Below are 23,924 nucleotides of genomic sequence, written 5' to 3' on the forward strand. Positions count from 1 at the left end.
TGGGGGTGAGGATGGGGGTGGGGATGAGGATGGGCCATAGCAGGGGGACATTTATTTCCAAGGACAGCAGAACAAAGGCACATGCTCAGAGTTTATGAGACAAAGACAACTTGCCTTCACTACCTCACCCCAGCAGTTCATGGTTTCAGGAAAATATCTGGCCACTGTCTCACCTCCTGGGAGATCTCAAGGACACGTGCCCACCAGATAGAAAGGTATCTACATCCTCCACTGCCAACTTGCAGAGTTCCTGGGTCAACGGCGTCAATAGATTTTGTAGGACTCCCCAGACCTCAGCTCCAATCGGATGCGCTGTGGTTTGATGTTTCTCTAGCACACTGCTCATTCCTCTCAGCACTGACTCCAAATATTACACAAGAAGTGGCCATAGGTGAAGCCACTAAAAGCAGCCAGACCCACGACAGCAAGAATGTAACTTAAGTAGTGGACAGTGAGGGCTGCTGTCCATTCTGACCACAGACGGCCTCTAGGAAGGACATATTGCTTTGCTTAGGCCTACGTCAGACATACAGCCAGCCTTCCCTGCCACCCAAAGCTCCTCTCCTCGCCCCTTCTCCCTGCCCCTGGGTCACTCTGAACCTCCTCAGAAGAAAGCGAGCTGCCTTGGGGAATGGTGCCGGCTGGTGGCTGGCACTGAGAACTGTCTGCTGCTCTTCCTGCTGCCGTTCTTTCTTCCCCCCTTGAGAGAACTCGCCATGCTCGGCCCTGTTCTGATTCTTTCAGTGATGATCCCGAGGAATAATCTGAAATCAGGGCCCACAGACACAATCCTTTTCCCTGAAAATATGGAGATGGACCTGCGCCTGCCTCACCAGGGCCCACTAGAAGCAACAGATAAGAACATGCACTGTGAACAAATGGGCCCTCATGGGGCAGACAACTTTGCACCCACTGCTCAGCTGAGGCCCCATCATGGGGGTCAGGACGTCAAACATGTTTAGTTCAGAGATCTGTGGTGGGTGATCAGTGGGCCCCGGACAAATCAAGTCCACTAGAGATGACTAGCAAGCCTTCCTCGGAGGAAAGAGACACACCTGCAGGATTTAGTTTCAGCTCATGCCCCGTGCGCACTGCAGTCATCCACTGGGATCACAAGAAATTAGCCTCTCACTAGCTGACCATCCTGCCCACTGTGCCCTGATAGGCCTTGTAGTTCCCAAGGCCTCCACGGCTCCCTGGGGACCCAGCTCTGGGTCACAAGAGGGAGGTGACAGTCCTGGGAGGCTCTATTGCCTCCTCAAATGCCATCTTACTGTGACAGAGATCTCAAGGGGCCCAATGAAATTACCTCTTTTTATTCTTCAGTAATAGGCACAAAATTAGATGGACTGACCCCTGCTTCTCTCCCTTAAGCCTTCTTTATTACTTTCAACCCCAATTCTTTCTCCTTTACACGGCTCTGAGACCCGAAGACCCACAGGCCAATGGGATTAGTAACTGATGGCTTGGTCGTCTCAGCGGCTCTCCAGAGGGACCTTCCTCTTCCCCCGGGTGGGGTCACCATCAGTTCAATCTTCATGCTTCAGAGACATCCGCTTTGAACAAGATCAGATGGTTCCCCACCCCAGCCTGCTGGTCTGCCCACCAGCACAGCTGCCCCTACTTGCTCAGGGCATTAGCATCAACTCATCCAGAAAGGCCGAGGCAAGAGAAGGGTCAACGTGGTTAATTGTCCACCAGGCAACCACACAGGCCCCCTAGAGCCAGCACCTCAGGAGGGCTGACTGCCCCCATACACAGTAAGTGGACTTTGAACCCAGGAACAAGGAGAAAGAGAAATATTGTCCCCAGCCTGCTGGGCTGCAATAGGAGTTTTGACTCTGTTTGTCAAATTGCAGCCACAAGGGGAAGGGAGCTTGTTGGTGGACATGGACAGTAGAGCTGTCCATCGAGAAAACAAGGAAGGAGCCACAAGTCATCAGCAAGGCTCCTGGGACAGCCCATGGTTTCCTGCTCTGAAGAAGCGTGGACTGTCCAAGAGAATCCCAGGGCTCTAAATTGCAAAATAGAAAACTGATCTACGCTACAAGGAAAATGGATGATACAAAATGCATGGAATTTACTCATTATCATTGAAGAAGATATGAGGGAAGAAAGTCATAATTTCGGATTTTTCTTTGTACATAGTTTTGCTCTATAACCCAGGCTGCTTTAAATTCTTCATGCCTCCTAAGAAAAGTTATCCAAAGGGCCTCTTCCCAGCTCAGGTCCACAGTCTTAAAAGACCCTAAAGAAGGAAGAGCTATTGCTTAACTGAAAGAGGCCATAAGAGTGTAGAGAGAAACATCTTTATAAAGCAAAATGCTTAACATATTCCACTGGAAATGGACCTTTCCTGGAAAACGGATCTGCAAATCTTTCCAATCAACAACAAGATCCAACAGTGGGTAAGACGCCAGCCAAAAATTACAGCTGACAGCTACCTGATCCAAGAAAAAGTGCTCCTAAATTATGCATTGATTGTGATCTGGAAATAGAGGCAGGCAGATGGAATCCAGAGATGTCCATCAGGGAACCCGCTCTGCCTGCTCTTGAAAGGCTATTTGGGAGACTGCTTTCTCTGTTAGGAGCTACATCTTAAACAAACAAAAACAACCAAAACTAAAAAGGGGCCAGCAAGATGACTTGGTAGTTATGTCATTATGCTCACATTTGACCACCTGAGTTCAATTCCCAAGACCCACTGGTGGAAGGAGAGTCAACAACATCGAAAAGTTCTCTCTTTCTCTGTGTGTGTCTGCCTGTCTCTCTGTCTCTCACACACATGCACAAACACAACGTAAAAAATAATAAAAACAACTATGAAGCCTGATTGTGGAAAGGGTTAGAGTTTAGGTATGTACGCATATATATACTTATGTATGCATGCCATGTATACACATATGTATGTGAGAATGTATGTATTTGCTGCTACCTCCCAGACATCATCTCAGCACTAAATCAGAGCCCATAGGTTAGTAACCCTGGAACCCCAAACTAGTAGACTAGTAGCTGCATCCACTGATTATTATGGCTTTGGTTGTTTCTAAATACCTCTCCCAGAAGTAAAAGCTCCACACTTCAGCATCCTTGAATCAATGTGCTAGGACAGTCATATTAGAAATACACAGACCCAGATCTGTAAATCGGACTGACTAGGCACCCACAGCCCCATCTTTAGAAAGCTTTCACTGAATGAACATACAAATCTAAAACACACAGAACCAACTCGGAAACTCTTAAGAAAATTAGCAACCAGATATATTACTTGGGTTCTCTAATTAGGATGATTTGAGATTTAACTAGTCATCCAGTTGAAGCGTGCCTCCAGGCATGTCACACAGCCAGCCCCGTGAGAAAGACAGCCCAATTAACATGAAGGTTTGACCTACTTTGCTGTTTTTAAGATTTAAATTTTTTAGCCATACATGTGTATATGTGTTGGGCAGCGCATCTGAGTGCAGCGCCTGTGGAGGCCAGAGGAGGTCACCAGATTCCTTGGAGCCAAAGTGGTAAGCAGTTGCTAGCTGCCCTATGTAGGTGTTGGGAACCAATCTGACCTCTGCAAGAGCAGTTTAGAACAGGACACTCTAAATGCCCTAGTTATCTCTCTAGCCTTGGTCTGCTTGTTGTTTTCCCGACCTGCTAAGAATCTTAATGAATAAAATGAGATTCTCTGAAAGTCAGCCCCACCCCACCGGAGATGCTCACTGTTCACTATAAACTGTCGGGCGCTCCCCATGTGCCTGCCAGCACACACCCAGAAAAGCAACTGGGAAAGACCCTGAGTTGAGCTACTGCAGGGGCAAGATGAGAAGTCAGAAGAATGGATAAAACCTCAAGGTCACATTCCCCTTCATGGCAACAGTCTTGATTAGATTTAAGTAACACTCCCATGATTCAGTGAACTCAGTCACCCCCAGCTCCTGGAAGGATGTCGCTCCCATTCTGACTCCAACACTTAGGTGAACCACTTGGGAAGGTGCTCTCAATTCACAGGATAAAGTTGCCTTATCCCAAGGTGTCCAGCTCTGGCCCACTGCTTCTATCACAACAATCAAAATCTATAGTTTGAAACAAATGCCTGAGTCCCTGAAGGGCTTTTTATTTCTTCCTGGGTAGCCAGTTGGAAAACCTCATGTCTGTTCCCATAGGCCTACACATGCAGATGCAAGACTGAGTGCTGGTCCACATGTCAATGCTTGATGGGTCTTATGGGTCTTGATTGACAATGTTTCTCCAAGGACAGTCAAGAGTGCTGGCTGCGTATGACCCCATTCTGCCCCATGACCGATGTCACAGTATTCAAGAAGCAGACAAAATCCTACCTTCCCATCCTTTCCAATCAGGAAAAGAATCAAAACTCTTCTTGATTTAACGAGATTATGCACACGGCCAAGTAATTAATCTACAAGACACTCTACAAATTATGTATTTTAGAAACACATTGTGTCTTGCGGTTGGAGGAGTAGGATGCTATACCTCAGTTTAGTTTTTCTTCTGACTGTTACTTATTTGATAATTGAACATCTGTTCCATGTCAGGAACCACAGGAGATGGAAGATGACAGCCTAAGGAGCAAGGAAGCTGAGTTCAACGCTGAAAGGGCATGGAGTTATGTAGATAGAACACTGCCTACTCTGTTGGACAGCTAGGGGAAGCCATACACCAAAGAACCTTTCTCTAGATAGTTGGATAAGAATGGGTGAGATTTTGACCTGGTACTAAAAGAAGAAATGAAAACACTCACTACTTCAAACGGTGAAGAATGAGAAGGTTGGCAAAACCAAGGAGGAAGCCTGTGAATTAAACATTTTATTTTCATTTTTCGTTTTTATTCTGTGACCAGACGCCTGACAGACATAAGAGAAGAAGGATGTACTTGGGTTCACAGGTTCAGAGATTTCAGTGCCCAGTCCTTGTCTTCATTGACCCTGGACCTACGATGAGGCAGAACATCATGGCGGCAGGAACATAGAGAAGAGGAAGCTGTATGCCCATGCCAGACAGATACAGAAGGGAAATGATAAGATTTTACCCTCAAGGACATGCCCCCGATGACCTACTTTTTCCAGCTCAGTCCTACCTCCTAATGTTTCTAGAACTCAGCAAAATAGAGCTACCCAGTGAAAGACCAGCTGTTCAACACATGAGCCCGAGGGGGACATTTCACATTCAAGCCATAACAGCCGCTTGGGCAAGCATCCCCAGGTGACTTACAATGCAACAGGGGCTGAGGACCACTTTCTAGCTTTCTCAGCGAGTACGTTACCCTTCCTTTAACTATCTCTTTCCAGTGACTAAGAACTTCGGATGGCTACCAAGACAGACTGTCATGCTATTCTAAGACAACCTAGCTATACATGAGTGAACCCAGGAACCAACTTTTATCTATATGAAGTGTCTCTTAATGGCAGAAATGCCAGACCATCTGTGAACTCAAGTGTCTGCTTTCTCATTTACCTGAAAAACAATGGAAAAGGCACATGTGTCAACTTGGCGCATCTCATTTAATGGTCCCAGTAGAGACTTACAAGTCATAGTTATGGCTTCTTGGCAGAAGATCTGGCCAATGTCACTTGACCAAAGGGTTGGAGTCCTGATGTTAGCTCAATGTCTAGTACTTAACCTACCTGTGTCTTGGTTGCATCCCCTGAAGTTATAGAGATTAAGGCCTCCTATATGGTCTGCACTTGACCTTCACTGTGACTGAAGACATATGAATGAACACATGTCAGGTTTCCTGTCCTGAGGGTGCTCAAAGACCAGAGACAGAGAAGGGAACAGGCAGCAGTTGGGCCCCAGAAACAGTGAACAGAAGCCAAAATGAAGACAACCTGACCCAGGAGTCTTCGCAGAGCTGATTCAGAGAAGTTGGAGAAACCTCTCCCAGCATGTGAGGCAAGGAAGCATGCGTAAAGCTAGAACACAAGCCAACAGCATGCTAGCAAAAGGAACAGCGGCAAAATGGGATGCCCTGGAAGCAGCAACAGTCAGTCATAAACCAAAAAGTACTGCAGATGCAAAAACCCCTGCAGCTATTTTAGGAGAGCTGGGATGGTGTTTTAAATGCAGGGTCCAGAGCTGGCCTAGTCTATAACCCAGCACGGACTTTGAGGGCAAGACTTCATACTCAGTTGAAACCCATTTCGATTCAAAAGAAAAACACAGCTCTGGTTTTGTGGAGGTTTGGAGCAGTTCCTAGGCCTGCAGAAACACTGCACAGAAAAGCCCAGTTTACCCCTGGTGTGGCAAAGGAAGGCCACAGGGACAGCATCTTCCCAAGAAAAGTCTCCACTTTGCATTTCCAGCAAGCAGACATGTTGTTCTCTCATGATGGGTTTTTTTGTTTTGTTTTGTTTTGTTTTGTTTTTTCTACCTAGGCACCGAATCTGAGTGCTCCAGCAAGGAAACACTTGGTCTTGCCAAAGAGACAAGATACTTCTGGGAGCACAGAACAAAACATATGGTCACAAAGACACCAAAGCCCAGGATCTACCAAGTATTCCAGGACCAAGAAAAGCCCAGGCTACCTGTCTTACTCTGGGAACTTCTCCCACTTCTCATTCATGAGCAAAGCATGTTTCTCTAAGACGGAGACCAATTCTCACATCTATATTTTCACAGCTCTTGCTTTTCTTCATAAGAAGTGGGGAAATGGGATCCAAAGCACTCAGATCAACATTGACCATGAAGAAGTGGATTGGATATTCAGTTTCCAGGGAATGGCCCTCGCATCATGACCACATGGGAGCTGAAGGACCTCACTGTGTGTCACAGGTCCACAGGTAGCGTAGGAGCACTGAGGACACCCAGGGCACATCAAGGAATGCTGCTAATACCAGATCTCCTGCCCATAGGACCTGTGCATATTGCAACTCAGAGACCCTGTGCTGGCTCCCCGCACCGTGGTGCCCACTCTTCTTGCTGCATCCACCCTGATGCCAGCACACAGACTATTTCCCACTTCAGATGCTTCCTATGCTGACGCCACCCTTCAGGTGCAGTCAAAGCATATCTGTAGAAGCGGAGGTTGGCGTTGTTATAATGATGGACGAGACCGCTGCCTCAGTCTCCCGGGTCACTTAGATCAGATCCCAGCTGGTTCGCGGAGGATGGGGAGCCTTTGATGTCTCTTCTGTCCACCCATTACTTCAGACAGAGATGCTCTTTATCTCAAGGATCTGAGTCAACATGGGGGAGGGGATGGGGACCTCAGTAATGAGACAGCCTTCAAAGCCTGCAGAGGCACAATGCTTACAACCCGGTTATCTACGAGAACGACCCCCACCCCCAGTCCTGGAAGCCCTTGGTAATCAGCGCCCATTCCTAAACATTCCTAAAAATAAAGGCTTTGGGGGAAGTGACTTCGAACGGTGCTGACACAGTGCTCTCTGATTTGGTACCACTCAAACTATCAGTTTCTTCTTAAGGGCAAGAGTGTCAAAACAAGACTGGAGGCAGCTCCCCTGCGGGGCCAGGCCAGCTCTTCACAATCTGGAGAGGAGCAGGTGAGGCTGGCCCAGTGCCTGGCCAATGTCTCAGGCTCCGCCTGATTCTAAAAGCCATTTAGAAGAAGGTTTGTTTACAAAACGTGGGTTCTCAGGACCCAGTCCAAAACTATAGGTCAGAACCCCAGGGGAGGGCCTGGGAATGCAAATATCTAGCCAGCACCCAGCAGAGAGCTCAGCAAGGTTGAGAATAAAGCTCGGGGAAACAATGGGCAACTTTGAAAATGCTTTGTAAGCACATAACTTCAAAGTTACAGGGTGTGTGGGAAAAATGCAGGTTTAACTGAAGGAACTTAGAGTCTTCTTTCTCTGAACTTGTGGCACAACCAACAGGCAAGGCAATGGATTTAGCCCGAACCAAGTCACCCAACAGCCATATTATACCACACCACAAAGACCTCAGAACTGCCCTGCCCTACCTTAAGGACAATTTCTGCACAGCTGCTCCTGGCAGGCCACAGGGCCCCCAAAAGAGCTTCGAGGCCCTCAATCCCATCCCAGTAAAAGCAGGCAAACTGTTCCAAGCCAGACTCCACAGGCTCTGGCCAGGCAAGGTTCGGCCTTCACAGCTTCAGCTTCGCCACACCAGGTGCAGCACCACCAAGAGAACTTGCTAGAAATGCAGAGACTCTCCAGCCCCACCCGCCCTGCTGGAAGAGAGTTCCTGGTGAGGGTTTACTGCTGTCACTCCCGGCAGCCCGCCCGTGGACCAGCAGCCCACACAGCTCTCCCATTCTCCCAGGCCTCTGCTGCTCCTCCCACTCTTCACTCCAGGCCTGTCAGTCCGGCTTTGTCTGGGGCCAAATCCCCCTCAGCCTGGCTCAATGACTGGATGACACTCCAGAGTCCCCTTCCGAGGGAGTCAAAAGGAGTCAGGAAGTGCTGCCTGTCAGTCACACTGGCATCTGGCTCTACTTCTGCCTCCCTTCCCTTAGGAGACAGGCGTACAGTCCCAGGACCATAAATCAGCAGGGACAATCCAGAGTCAAACAATGCCATGGAATGCTGGGTCTCTGGGTTCCAGCATGAAGTTAATGAGGTCGAGGTCACGGGTATGATTAGCTTCCTCTGGAACTTGGCACAGACTTCAGCCCTCTGCCCTCAGGCTGCCTGCAAGTGTCCCCTGGGTTCCTGAGAGGACTTGAAAGGACCGACAAGGAGAGGCCCTGCAGGGCACCACCAAGGGAGGCCTCAAAAGACCTCAGTGACCAGTAAGCAAAGTTCACTGAGGAAACAGACAGAGCCCTGAGGGAAGGCTGGCTCGAAAGATGACAAGGTCAGACCAATTATCAGCACAGGGTAGACACACCAGAACCGAGAAAGCTGAAAATTTACAGAAGAAATGGCAAGTCTTGTGGCCAAGATTATTAAAACTTGATTTCTATCTATCTATCTATCTATCTATCTATCTATCTATCCATTTATCTATCTGTAATTTCATACCACGTATAATGACATACTTAGATCATAATCCACTGGCCAGGATATTTTAAATCAAATATATATATATATATATATATATATATATATTTAAGTTGGTGGCAATTCAAAATTTTTTTCTTAATGTTTTAAATCCTAGAAGCTTTGTTGATAAAGGTGGCTGGTGACAAGGTCACCATTTTCTTAGATCCAAAGCTGTGAGAGCAGTGTGGATCTGACGATCATCTATCCTAAATAGCCCTGGCCAGCCGGTCACACAAGGTGTGCGCAGAAACTGCCACCCCTTCAACATCATCACAACTACTTGGGTCATTATCTGATGTGGTGTGGCCTCTTGGCCGGTGCTGTCCCCACCTACGGTTCTTGACTTTGTGCCACAGCTTAAGAATTCCACACAGTCCTTCTGCTTCTTTGGATTCTGCCCTTCCTTCACTAATTTAAAGAACCACGGACCTAGGCATAAGCTGGAAAAAACCCACATGAGCAGCCCATACACCCTAAGCACACCCACTTACCAAATGAAGACTTGGATGAAAGCTGACCTACAGACCCCTATTAAGAGGCACGCTGTGCCCCGTCACAGCGTGGATCTGCGTAGTCAGTAAATTAGTAGAGTTCCATCCCTAGGGAAGCCTTCGAGGATGAGGGCGAGAAAGAGTGACGTTCAGAACATCCACTGATGGGCCTCACCGTACACAGATGTCTTCGAGGCGGACTATTGGCCAGTTCCACGAAAAGAGCATGATCTGAAATGATTTTCAAAGTCGTGAGCCATGTTTTTCCAAAGGGTGTGTTTAGTATACGAACCTCAGGCCTTTATAAAATGCAAGACACTATTGACCGATCCAATGTATGACTTTTCAGTTCCTAAAACTTGATTGGTATAGGCAAGGCGGGGGTGGGGGGGGGGACGGGACCCAACTTTTTAAGAAGTTGTTTTGGCCTTCATCAGTGTGTACCAGGTGCCACTTATCTGCAGATGGAAGAGGCCACTGTCGATGCAGTCAGAACCTTCCTTAAACACCTGGCTCGCTGCCGCCAGGGCTGGAAAATAACACGCCTGCTCAGTCCAGCACTGCCTGGCCAAAGAAAGGAAGCCTGAACTCCAGGAGCCCCTGACAGCACAGCTCTGCAGGAAAGAAAGAAAATGCTGAATAATAGAGCCAGCAGAAGAAAGAGAGCCCCTCTAAACTTTCCAGGCATGCGGGAAGGGCTTGCAGAAGCTATTTCAGACCCTCTGCTGCCTCGGGTTCTCCTGAAGGCAGCAACAATTCCAAACTCCCCAAACCCCCTAGCTTGCCTAAAAAGTACTTAAGTCAGGCCTTTTTATCAATTAGACAGAAATACCAAGATAACCAGTTAAAACTCTAGCCGATTTCCTTCCAACCCAGTGGAGGGCGGGAGGCAAGGTACCAAACGGGTTACACAGACAGACGATGATCCATCAGGCCACACTGGACTTAGCCTAACTCCACGGCAAGGAGAGGGGACAGGGTTGTGCACAAGTTAAATAGCATGCCTGCGATCCCACACAGTCATGGGGTCAACTTGGCACCCTTTCAATGATTCCGCAAATGAAATTTAAATGAACAGCAATAACCCCCCAAGGAAGCCACACACACACACCCCACAAAAAAAAAAAAAAAAGCAGTTGATAAGCTTGTTCCCTTCTTGAACATGAGGCTTGGAGAAGCCTGGCACTGCCCATCAGAGAGAACACAGAGCACAGATGTGCAGAGCACGCGGAGCCGAGGCGGGGAAACGCACTTCTGAGACAGGTGCTGCCAGTCTTCCACCAACAAGGAGAGAAGCATGTGGCTGCCACTTCCGTGTATTAGCCGGGGTTCCGCAGCCTCAGGCTGATTATTCCTAACTGAAATTCTCCTCATGAGGAAAGGATAAACTTTCTGTACCGCTGCTATTGCCTCACTAGTGCCAAGTGTCGTTCCTTAGAAATGGTGTAAAATGCCCGATGCTCTGCATGTAAGTGTTAGAACTGAGCTCAGGGTTCAGCGCCCACTGTTTCATAAACCACATAAAGTTTTTAAAGTTTGGGTAAAACTAACAAGTTCACCCCAAGCAAACAGCTCTGAAGCCCTCTTCGAGTTCCTCAGAATATTTGATTAGTGTCCATAAAAACCGCCTAATGAATAGGATGTGCTATTGAATCAAAATCAGAACAAAGTCACGTGAAGAACAGGAAAAGTACACCAGGGTTCCCCTTTCTGGCCAACCAAGCCTTCACGTCGGAGCTGGTTGTTTCTCTTGACCTAGTTGGTGGTTTAAGGTTAAACTGAGAAAACAGATGGATAACATACCTTTTAAATTAATTCAGGGTAGTGTAGACATACACAAATCTCACTCATAATCTTAGCTAGTGAAGGTCATCGTGTGTGTGTATGTGTGTGGGCACAAGTGCATGCGTGTGTGCTAGAATGTTCAAGCTGCTATTGAGAAATATCATAGACCAGGTGGTCTTAAAAAATACACACTATTCCCTCAATGTGTCCTCAGAAGGAAAGAAGAGCTCAGAACGGGGGACCCACTCTCAGTACCTCACTGAAACCTAAGCCCCTCCTGGAGGCCTTCCTTCCTGGTGTCTGGCTTCAACATCTGGACATAGGGACATGCAAACATCTGCCGCAACATACATGTGCAGGGGCGGAATCCATTTCCTTAGCTGCACACCCTCAGTACTAAACACACTCAGAGCCATTCTGTGTGGACCACAGGTCTTCCAGTTCAAAGAAAACAGATCCCTTCAAGCCTGCAGGATGGCATCAGTCTGAGGTTGGCCATGGAGGCCAAGGGTCAGGAGCTTAATTATTCCCACTTGGGCCTGTTGAAAGGAGACGACATTTCAAAAGCTTCGGTCACAGGACACAAAGGGCTCTCACCTGCAGCACTAAAAAGACATTTTTCTGAATGACAGGAGAGATGAATGGGCAAATGAAAAAACTGAACACACCCCCAAAATTAGAAGGAGCCACACAGAGCAGTCACCGGATCAAGAAATAACTGTTTTGTTAAGAATGCCTTTGTTCGCTTTTGCGCTCAACAGACCCGGTGACGGAGGGAGGTTGCAGCCCTGCAGCCACGCGACACACTCTGTCCCGGCCCTCTTTCATCCTCTGTCTGAAAACCCAATTTTTCTTCCTGTCTCTGCAGCCAGCACCAGGTTGCACATACCTCTAGAAGGCTCCAGTTCAACTACTCTTCGTCATCTTTCTCCAAATGGGGTCCTCACAAGTGCTCCCTCCCGGAAGTCCCCATCCCCAAGGCCGCTCTCTAGGGAAAGCCCAATCTCCAAGGTTCTCTTGGCCCCACTCCTATGAAGCCAGGATTCCTGCATTATGGCACTGGCTACCTTGTCCACACCCTGTGGAGCTCTTTGAAAGTACAGTGAGGCTTCAGAACCTGTCCTACTGGAGAAGCTTCAAAAACATCAGCTGAATGACAGGATAAATGAATGAACAAACGAACAAAGTGATATTACCACCCCTCATCAGGAGGAGGAGGAACACAGGGAACAGTTCCCATCCTCGAGAAATAACTGTTATGTTAAGGGCATCTCTGTTCACTTTGCTCTCAGGTGTCTACAACCTCAAGGCATACCTTAAGCCTGGTTTTTTGTTTTGTTTTTAGTAAAATTTGGAAATTGGGCATTTACAGACCTCCTGTATCTTTCTAAGACTAGTAAGCATTGAGTATAACATTGATTTTAGCATTCTTGGGCAGTGTTTATCATGTTCACCACTATTGAGTTTTTAAGTTGTTTTCTTTCCAAATAAAACATGGATATTTATTTTGAAGGGATATGGGGACCTGAGAATCTGCCAGCACAAAGATCACAGACCTGGAATGATGAGCCCTCTGCACGCCAGCTCTCAGGGACACATAGATACTGCACTACAAAACGCCTAGAAGAGGTGGTCCAGAAAAGGCTCACCAGGAGAGACCAAAAGAATGGAGTCTGAAAGTTCTAGAAAGAGTGGGTATTTCTAGGTATGGACCATCAGAGGCATGGCTCAACTCAGTCATTCATCTGAAAATCAGGGTATCCTCACATTCCCCTAACCCTGGGGACTCAGAGTGCTGACAATTGTTAACATTTTCTGAGCATTCACTGTGCATAGGAAACCATCTCAAGCCCCAAAGATATCGCTTAATCTTCCAAGGACTCTGACTTGAACTCGTTACTACCATTTTCAAAAACTTTGGTTATTTTACTATTAGCATTTTAATTCTGTGGATATTTGTGTATCAATGTATGAGTTTGTACAAATGAATGCAGTGCCTGCAGAGGCCAGAAGAGGGTATCCAATCCCTAAGAGCTGGAGCTACAGACAGTTATGAGCTACCCAACGCTGGTGGCGGGAATTCAATCCAGTTCTCTAGAAAGCAGTAAGCACTATTAACTGCGGTGCCATCTCTGGGATTTAATTGTGTGTGTGTGTGTATCTGTATGTAGGCACACATGTATGAGCAGGTGCCTTTGGAGGCCAGAAGAGGCTATGGAATGCCTTGGCGCTGGAGTTACAGGCATTTCTGAGCCACCTGATGTGGGTACTGGGATCAGAACTCCAGTCCTCATGACAGAGCAACGAGAGCTCTTAACACCAGAGCCATTGTTCCAGACATACCACCACTATTTTATAGACACGGGGACCAAGGCTGAGAACAAGAAAATAGCCTGCCAAATGTTCACATAGGATTCACACAATGAGTTCGACAGACTGAATCCGAGTCGTCTAAAGACTTTTTCTAAGATTGATTTTCAATTCCGTCTAGATGTGTGTCTGCATTTGGGTATGTGCACATGAATGCAAGTAGCTATGGAGACAGAGGCACTGGATCCCCAGGAGGTAGAGCTAGACAGTTGTGAGTTACCTGAGTTGGGTTCTAGAAAATGAACTCAGGATTTCTGGAAGAGCAGCAAGAGCTCTTAATGACCGAGCCAGCTCCCAGTCCTGTGAGTCTCCTTAATTTTAATCCTCCTATGTTGGCAATTCTTTGCAGTGATGATAATACAGAAAACGGACACAACTTTTGCACACACACACACACACACACACACACTCTTGAAGTTTTCAATTCATTGTTTTCTGACCGTTTCCTGCTGTAGATTTTCCTCCCTGTCTTGCTCAACCCCTGCAGGCAGCAAAATCTCTAAGTCCCTATCTCTGCTGTTAGCAGGTGCTATCAATTGTGAGCCATGCACATGGATAAACAGTGTGTATCATTTTTCCCATAAGGCACTACTTTCTCTCATCTACAAAGATCCCTTCCCCCCCCCCAGACAAATGACGGGTTCATGTATCATGACTCAAATTATATTCACAAATGTTTGTTTGCAGTGTAATTACTCTTCCTAACCAGCCTAGCTCCAAGACAAATGAGCAGCCCCCTCCCCATCCTCCTGCACTCACAATGCGCCACCTCCCGCCATAAAATGCTACCCTGCCACAGACCACAAGCCACAGTGTCTGCTCTGTGTGACCACTTGGAGGTAACTATTACAAAATAAGATGTTGTTCTGTATTGCTTTAACCCTTTCGAATATTAGCTCATCAAGATCAGATTTCCAACACAGGCTGGATGGAAATCTTGACTGCAGAAGAATTTTTGTCCTCCCCGTCTCTAAATGATTTAATCGTCGCGAATGTGTTCTCTATCTTAATTTGAAAAGGAGTTTTTAAAGTGATTAGGAGAGCATCAGAAAAAGCAAGATAAGTTCTCCTGTCTTCTCTTCCATCTGGGCAGGGAGAGCTCTCAGAGAATGAAAGTCCCTTCGAAGGAAGTCTGGGTTACTCTATGGCTCCCCCACACCTCGCCGCCCTCTGGCTTCACACACTCGCGGGCAGTGGTTCCACTTTTCCATATGGGTCACCAGCTGTAATCTACAAGCACAAACAATCACGGCACAAAAATACAGGGAGCTTCCCCGGGATTGGGAATGAGGGTGAGAGTTTCTGCCTTTCTCACACTCCACAACGGACTTCCATAAAAACCTCTGAAGCTCCTGAAATAACAGAAAAGTTAAGCCGGCTTGGAGAAAATCTTTTCGCTTTTCTTAGTTCAGAGAGCACGAGATCGCGAATAGCCGGAGAGAGAAGGGAGCCGGGCGGGGGTAGGAACTGCATAAAACCTCGTCCTTCACCCGCCCCAGATATGGTGTACTCCCCTCACCCCCACGCCCGCCCACCTCCTCTCCAACCCTCACCCCCGGTCTCTGTGCTTGCCACAAAAAAACATGCAGCCCGGGTCTGAGATGCAGCTGGGGTCTGTGGCCAGTGAGACCCACGCGGCACGGAGCAGGACTGGCGGGGGACTCCTGCAGCTCCCCCAGAAGAAGCAGTTCCACGCTCAACTTCGTCCACGTCTGCTGCCGGCGCTACAGCGGATCCTTCCCGCTCCGGCACCCACCGTCTGTCCCGCCGCGCCCCCGTGCGCTGTCCGGGACCGTCCCCCTCCCGGGCTCCCCGCGCCTCGCCTACCTGGCCGGGGACGCTCTGAGCCGGGAGCATGAAGCCTTCCCCAGCCGGGCTCTCCGTGCAGCCACCTCGCTGCCGCCTCGATCTGGCCCTTGCGGACCCACACGGGCGAGGGCGGGAGCAGACCCGAGGGTCGGCGGCGCCGGGGCGGAGGCCGAGGGGCGGGCGCAGCGGGAGGAGGCGGCTGAACCTCGCAGTCAGGCCGGCCGCTGCCACTCAGCATCCCCGCCTCCGGCCGCCGCACGGGGAGGGGTCGGCGAGGCCCAGCCTCCGTGGAGGGGGGGGAGGTCCTGCAGGGCTGGGAATGGTGTGCGCGACGCGGGATCCCGGCGAGAGGGGTCCCGGAGCCCTGCCGGGTCCCATCCTCACGCACTTTGGAGGAGCATTCTCTGGGGCCCTGATCCTGGACCGGATCCGGCGGGGCGGGAAGAACATTGGTTGGTGGCCCTGGAGAACCGCAAGCTGGAGAGGGGGCTGCAATTTCCAGGTCCTGCTCTCTATTTGGGGAAACTGTGCAAGCAGTCACAGACTATATTCCCAGCTTTGGCGCTTGCGTCCAGACACATTCTCCCCGTACTCAAGATAGTTTTCGATGGATATCGAAGGCATTTTAGCCATTCTGAAAGGGATCCTTGTCCAGACAGGAGACCCACCAACTTCTCGCCACCCCCCCCCCCCCAGGGGTGGGAGCAAAAGACAGTCAAACAGTCAGGGGTTGAATCGTCTGCATTCATTGTGTAAGGACAGAGCTCAGCCAAGAAATCTTCCTTTGTATCCCCCCACCCCCACCAAATTTCCCCCCAAACTCTCAAACAATTGTCTGAGATGCTTCTATACATCAAGGCACAGACCCAGTCGGTTTGGGTTTTCTTCCCTGTCAGGCGCAGTTTGCATGGGCCTTTTGCTCTTGAAGTCTTTGCACTTAACCCGCTATTTCCGAGCCCACCTGAATTTGTCCACTTCAGTGGCTCCCTCCTGCCTTCCGTCTCCGTTTGTGTGCACTCACACCTATCTGAACAACCTTACAGGTTCATGGCTCTGGAACACCACTCAGCAGGCCACTTCCTACGTGAGAAACCTGAGGCATTTTGCCAAGAAAAGAAAAATAATGTTTTTTGGAAACTCCACTACTGAAAGCCATGGCCACAGCTGGCCCATTCACGGTATTGTAGATAGCCTACGTGAAGTCACCCGTGACGGTTGGTTGGAGAGGAAACATGCAAATGAGATGGAGACAGTTTGTGGTGCTTCACATGCAGAGGTTGCCACCAATTAACAACTTCAAGCACAAATGCATCTTGATGCAACTGCTCTGTCCAGAAAGGGTCCTAGAAGGTCTGTGCCTGTATCCATGCTGAAGTTGCTGATGTTGTTCCCATGACATCTCCCATAGATGAATCCCAGTTGACTTCATTGAAAGAGAAGCTTTCAGAGAGACATTCTGCTACGAAAGTGCGTTAAGTATTCTTGCTATTTCGCAAAATTACATGCTAGAAATAACAAGAGGGCTGACGGGTTAGGAATAAATTATTCAAAACTCTACATAGCATTACAAGCAGAGAATTAGCAAGAACAACCATTCAAAAGAACATACCCGCTAAATTCCTAATAAATATCACAGTAAATATAAGACTTCACCTTTATAAAAAGATGAAGGTAATTGTGGGAGAGTTGTTTGAGTTGCTGAGTTGAGAAGAAACACAAAACAAATTTTAAAAAGAGAAACTTTTGTCTTGCACCCTCTTCCTGTAAATTCTTTAAGGTTATCGCGCTTGGCTAGATCAACTCCGAAGAGAACACAGAGCAAATAAGCAGCAAACTCTATACTGTGTAGTCACAACCGCATGCAATCTAAGTCCCCGAGCCCCCGCACGTTGGCGGCTCTTGTCCGTTGGTGGTTCCAATGTGCCAGGAACATCTGAATATCAAGTGGTACTACTACCTCCATTTTATCAGAAGCCCTCCCTACACAGAAACAGTCATGGGTGAAGTCATTTGTTATGCATTGCAGAGTAGAGAATGCTCTCTGCTCCCAGGTAGATCACACTGTGATCCACACATCCGTTGAGCTGCTAGCTGTAGCTTCTGTCAGAGACTATTGAAAGCCCCTGGAGAAGTGTCAGTGAACGGGAAGAAATGGAAAAATGATTTCCGTCGTGGGTTGTGGGTGTTTGAACATTACTTGTTTTGTGGCATTTGGAGGTAATTTATGTTTCCTATGTATTTAGCTGGGATTGGTGCCTCCTGTGTTTCAGTCTCTTTGAAGGGCACACTCTGTAGCCTGCAGCCTTCGCCTCTTTTTCTTTTTTTTTCTTTCTTTCTTTTTTTTTTTTTTTTTTTTTACAGATTTATTTATTATGTATACAGTATCCTGCCTATATATATCCTATAGGCCAGTAGAGGGCACCAGATCTCATTACAGATGGTTGTGAGCCACCATGTGGTTGCTGGGAATTGAACTCAGGACCTTTGGAAGAGCAGGCAATGCTCTTAACCTCTGAGCCACCTCTCCAGCCCCAGCCTTCGCCTCTTCCACAATGCTGGCAGAGTAAATACCTGTTGGGACATATAAATTAGGGTGTTTAGGCCCAGTTGGTACTCTCTGTTGAATTTGTAGAAGATCCGCCTGGGAAATGAAGCATGAACTTTCCCCACCTCTCAACCATGTGTACAGCCACTCGCACTAACATCAAAGCCAGCATTTGCAGCGAGGATGATACGGATCTGAAGGTGAGATAAAATCACACTTAGTGGGAAATGAAGGGAGAGACACCACAATGCCAGGACCAAGTACCTGGAAAGGAAGCCCTGGAGAAGGACTCCCGAGCAGGAACCCTGGGGTGTTGTCAGCGCTGCTCCTGTCATGAGCTTGGGTCAAATTTTCACAAAACACTGGAAGGCATGAGCGAGGAGGGAATTAAAGAGTATCTACAAAGTTTAGTCAAATGACAAGGAGGCCTCGGGAGAAAATGATTATGAGCCACTTGGATAGGTCATAAGGTAAAATTACAGTGGAGTCTGGCTGAAGAGCATGATTGCAAACTGACTTGCCTGCACAGATGTCTCTGCTCTCTGAACATCTGGACACGGCACCCCATCGGCCAGGCTAGAGAGCTTTCCGTGTATGAACTCTGCATTGTATTCTTTCAGAGTGCGAACCGGTATGGGAGTTAAAGAAAATACACATTTTTTTTTCACAGGAAGGTAATCTATTTTCTGACCATCAGCATATTGAATATCGATTAGCTTCAATTTCCCTGCTCATTGTAAAAATCAGCTTCTTAAATAGACCCCTAACACACACAGCTGTGAAAGGCTGCTATTTCCTAAAATGATATCATCGTAAAGGACATAGATTTATGAAATCAGTCCCCTTTGAAGACCCAGAGTGGAGGATCGTTAGTGGATCCAGGAGTCAGGCGGAGTTACAGGTCTGTGGTGGGCACTGCGAGAAGACGCGGACTGAAAACCGCTCGTTCTGCTGCTCTCAGGATGTAATTACATGAATAAGCTATCTGAAATTCTACACATCTATCATTTTCTTCTACAAATAAGCATTGAGAAAAGGCAAGTTTGAACACCAAGACCTAAAGGGCTCTACTTTGTACAAGATCAGCACTATCTGAGACAGAGGCCACCTTCGTGACCACAGAAACAGCCCATTCAAAGTCATCATGAAATTCCGCATCTGAACTTGGGCGCTGGTGTTGGCAGGTGTTAAGACAATGATAAAAATTAAATCTAAATATACAAAAGAAACTTCTCTATTTTTCTAGAAATTCCATCACCAAGGTGTGCAGCTGTCAGTGAAAGAAAGCTAACAAAATGCAAGTTTGGATGGACACAGTGAAGTCGGGGAAACAGCAGCAAGTTAGACAGGAAAGGCCTTGGACTCCTAAGAAATTCTCTCTCTGTGTCTCTCTCTGTCTCTCTCTGTCTCTCCCTCTGTCTCTGTCTCTCTCTCTGTCTCTCTCTGTGTGTCTCTTTCTGTCTCTCTCTCTGTCTCTCTCTGTGTGTCTCTCTCTGTCTCTTTCTGTCTCTCTGTCTCTCTCTGTGTCTCTCTCTGTCTCTCTGTTTCTCTCTGACTCTTTCTGTCTCTCTCTCTTTCTGTCTCTCTGTCTCTCTGTCTCTCTGTCTCTCTGTCTCTTTCTGTCTCTCTGTCTCTCTCTCTCTCTCAACTTCAGTATTTTGTCATATATCACATAAACACCTCTAGGCTTCCTAACTGCTCAGTAATATGTAACAGGCAAGTTAACAGCAGTTAACATGTAACTGGCAAGATCGATTAGCCAGCTCTTGAGTGGCTCCTAATCTTCACCAGCAGCACCTGCAGACCTATTCTTGGATTGCAAACCTTTCTTAGGAAAGAACAAAAATACAGAAGCCTGCGGGGATTAGCTGTCTAACAGTGCTCATGACCCCGGCCCCCCAGGAGGTGGATTCTAACCCTAATCGCGACGCTGTGAACATCTGGTCTGTGGCTTGTGCTTCCCAGGCTTTATCTCAGCTATTGGGAAGAATGTGCTGCTTTCAAGACTTCTACAAGGGAAGGTTTTTGCTCTTAGCCTCACTGGTACCTAAGGTGAAATTCAGAAGCGTATTTATCATGATTCAGTCACAAGGCTAAAAATGAGACATTGATAATGTTTTTTTTTACAATGTGAAGAGTATATATGTTCTTAATCTAATCCAGAATGAATATAAATATACATGTATACACACAAACACACACACACACACACACATATATATATATATAGAGAGAGAGAGACAGAGACAGACAGAGACAGAGATAGAGAGAGAGAGGGAGGAGAGAGACAGAGAGAGAGAAAGAGAGTGTGAGTGTATATCGTCTTTCCTGTGAGCTAAGCAGATTGCATGGTACCTATATTAATTCCTTCAGAGGACAACCTCTCCAATGACTTAATTACTCCTTAATAGTTCCATCACCTCTCACACTGCCACACTGGGTTCCCAGCTCCCAACACACAAATCTTTAGTGTACGTCTTTAAGCCATCTCCAAATCTGAACTCCAAGGGTACATTTGTGTGGTTCCTGTTTCTAGGAAAAGGAATGGAAGGGGAGTAAAATAAAATGCTCCTTCTAGATAAGATGTTCAAATTGGAGGTTACACAATACACATATCTATATACGTATATATGCACTCTCCGTATATATACATATATACACATATGTGCACATGTATGCACTCTTTCCTGTAAGAAATGAAGGCTATTGGTCATCTCCTGACCCAGCCATGGTGTCTACTGTGTTACAAATGAGCAAGCCACAATATGTCTTTTCTGCCTGCGCTCTGACCTCCTGCCTTAACATTTATCCATCCTAGAATACTTCACTCTGGTGCCATCTGCCACATGACTCAGCCATGCAGCCTCTCCCCAGAGGTGAGCAAAGTCACATACTGCTTAGTAGGTTCTCATGAGCCTACGCATGGATGCTAGACAACTGCTCTACCGCTGAGCTGTGTCCCCAGTGCTCTTTTTACCTTTTATTCTGAGACATTGCCAAGACTGGCCTTGAATTTCATTCTGTAGTCAGGGAGGCCTTGACCTTGCGACACCAGCCCTCAGTCCCCTCAGGAGAAGGATTACAGGCCTGTGTCCCCAGACCCTATGACATCAGGCTCTTGGATTCCTATACCTGGGAGCAAAATAAAGCTTTTAAATAAAGTATCCAGCCTTAGGTATTTTGTTGTAACAACGTAAAGCAGACTGATGTATCCATAAAACAGACCCTTACATTTGTGGTGATCACTCATTTAAACATCTTACTCTAGTTAGTGCTAAAGATAGAGAACACATCAGCTCCTGTTAGTAGGAAAAATATTGAGTATCTCAGGTCATCGCACGCACTTTGCACATTTCCAAGTGGATCCAGGTTATTTCCTTCTTCCTTGAAATAACAGAAAAGGGTAAGAGATCTTCTTGCCAGCGTCCTGGTTTACCAGAGCCAGGCATTAAATGTCAGTCTGTGGATTTCAGACTTAACACAAGTACAATATTCAATCTACGGTGTAGTTCTCGCAGCCCAGTGAAGAGTGCTGGCTGTTCCTCCAGGCAGTCAAACTTTGCCTTGCACAACTTTCTAAAAGGAGTTGAATCGTGGGGATCCTCATATCTTAGAAACTGGACAATCTAAATATGTAGATGCAGAGCCTCTGCTCAGGGAAGCAAGACTCTTCCTTCCTCCAGCAGTGAAGGCAGAAATGAACAGGGATGACAGAATGGTCCAGACTGCCTTTCTGGTCCAGCTGAAGAGGCTGAAGCTACATCATCTAAACGTAACTTTCCCCCAGACTCCAGTGTCCTCAGAAAAGAAAACACAATGATGACAAATGAGCCTTGCATTATGCAATTATGCAAAATAGCACCAGTACTCGTCCATTTCACAAATGTTTCTCAGGTTTAAATCCACAGCTCTCCCAGAACTCAGTCTCCAACCACCACCCATGTCCGCTTCAGGACAACCTTGGGAGGTGGCAATCAAAGCAAGTACTAAGTCGGCGGATTGGATTATTTCTAGTCTTTTCCCAACTGAAGAGCTTGTGCTACAGTAACTACACCAGATAATGTTCGCTCTCTTTTGAGGTTCTACAAATGAAACCACAGAACTGGGACCTGGAAAAGCAGGCGACAGTGGGGTAACATCAAGAAAACAAAACTAGTTCTATTGTAGTACTATGTCCTTTAAATGTTGTGTGAAATAAGTTATTGGTCAACTCAAAAGAACTACAAATGTCTCCTTTATTTTCTAAAATTGGGTGGAATAATAGGTAGATTAGCGTGAGCTACTCACACTAATAATAATAGTGAGTAATAAAGTGAATACTTGTGAATTATCATTTATAGACAATTTACATTGGTATAGATTATTGTATATTGATACAAATTCAAATTATATATTAAATATGCTCCTACTTCTGTTTACAATATTTGTACACCTATGCAAAGTTATTTTGTCAGATTGCATGCATGTTTCTATATATTTATCATATTGCTCTATACATTTGTACATCTGATCAAGATACTTATACATTATTTACACTTTGATGTCATTGTCCTCATTTGCTGCATAGTTGTTTAAAAACTGTTTAATATTCTAATATGAAGTCTTAGTCTTTAAGCTATATATGTATTAGGAAATATAGGTCAATAGTCATTCATGTTTGTCATACTTACAGTTAGATTAATCAGGTTCTTTAGATACATAGAGATTATATTCTGCATAGATAGTAATCTTCAACCACTTCAAAGAACTGTAAAAAAAATGACATTTAAATAGCTTAGGGTTCTGTTGACGTGAGACACGATTGCTCCTGGCAGCACCGATCTATTCCTGAGAGAATGTTGGGCACTGAAGACACTCCACTTGGAGCGTGTTTTCTTCTTGGCAAGACTGGCCTTTGGGCAAGGAACTGCCCACAAATCAACCACTGACAAAATGCACAGTGTCAGACTGGACAAAGCAGGATACAAGAAAAAAGACTGCCAAACCTTGCCAAGACAGGGTAAGACAGTTTTAAAATCTTCCTGCCTTTGAAAATGGTTTGTCAGTTACTCTAGGCCTTAGCCAAAGTTGGTTGCTCCAACGTTGCAAATAAGACTTTAGGTGATTGCCCAGGTAGCCAGTTGTCTCTATCATTTATTGCACCTCTTGGAAGTTGCTTGATTGTACTTCCGGTTTACTTAAGTAATATTATTTCCGTCTCAGGTCTTTGATGGGGTTGAAGACTAGATAGTCATAGTTACTTTCCTCTCATGACTTAGCCAAGCCATTTCTAATACAAGACTTAGATTCCTTAGGATGGAACATTTAGCATATGTTTTTTGCTTGATATTGTTTATGCAGGTTGTAATTCTAGTTTTTGTACTTGATATTTGTTCTTATTGTATATAGTTTTGTATTAGACTTAGAACTCTTTTATTTAGACAAAAGGGGGAGGTGTTGTGGAAAGTGGGAACTCCTTCAGCCAATAGCCTTTAAGATATTGGCTCACTCTGGGTGTGGCTACACATGCCATATATATATATATATGTGTGTGTGTGTGTGTGTGTGTGTGTGTGTGTGTGTGTGTAGAAACGTATGCAGTCCCTTGGCTACTGGATTATTATATTATATATAGCATACTATATATAATATATTATATTATTATTATACTCCATTATGAACTAGTGTGGGACGACTTTATTATACCCTGCTACACAAGAGTCATGATTCAAGTCACAGAAGCTTTATAGATGTGTTTTCTAGGCAGACAGAAAGAAAACATCCTCAATAAGAAAATATCACAGACTTTGGAGTTTTGGGGCTGAGTATAAACAAATGTCACTTCCTCTATCAGTTACCGAACAATTTTAGGTTCATTAGTTAAACTCTCCAAACTTTAGTTTTCTTAATTTTGTTTTGTTTCGTGACAAGGTCTCAGTATGCAGACCAGGTTGCCCTTGAACTCACAAA

The 23,924-nt window shown here is 46.3% G+C and overlaps 1 protein-coding gene across 2 annotated transcripts in view; it reads right to left on the reverse strand.

Annotated features, from left to right (window-relative positions):
* Positions 1-15,625, reverse strand: part of Lhfpl2 (LHFPL tetraspan subfamily member 2) — a 160,526-nt gene extending 144,901 nt beyond the window's left edge. The window contains exon 1 of one of the 2 annotated variants that reach the window (XM_057790115.1): positions 15,449-15,625. The gene's annotated coding sequence lies outside the window, so the exon portion shown is untranslated. Of the gene's footprint in view, positions 1-9,466; positions 9,688-15,448 lie in introns of those variants that run through there. The other variant, XM_057790116.1, reaches the window with a different exon arrangement.
* Between the last annotated feature and the right edge of the window lie 8,299 nt (positions 15,626-23,924).

This window comes from Chionomys nivalis, chromosome 15 (genome assembly GCF_950005125.1).
Source record: "Chionomys nivalis chromosome 15, mChiNiv1.1, whole genome shotgun sequence".
NCBI lineage: Eukaryota > Metazoa > Chordata > Mammalia > Rodentia > Cricetidae > Chionomys > Chionomys nivalis.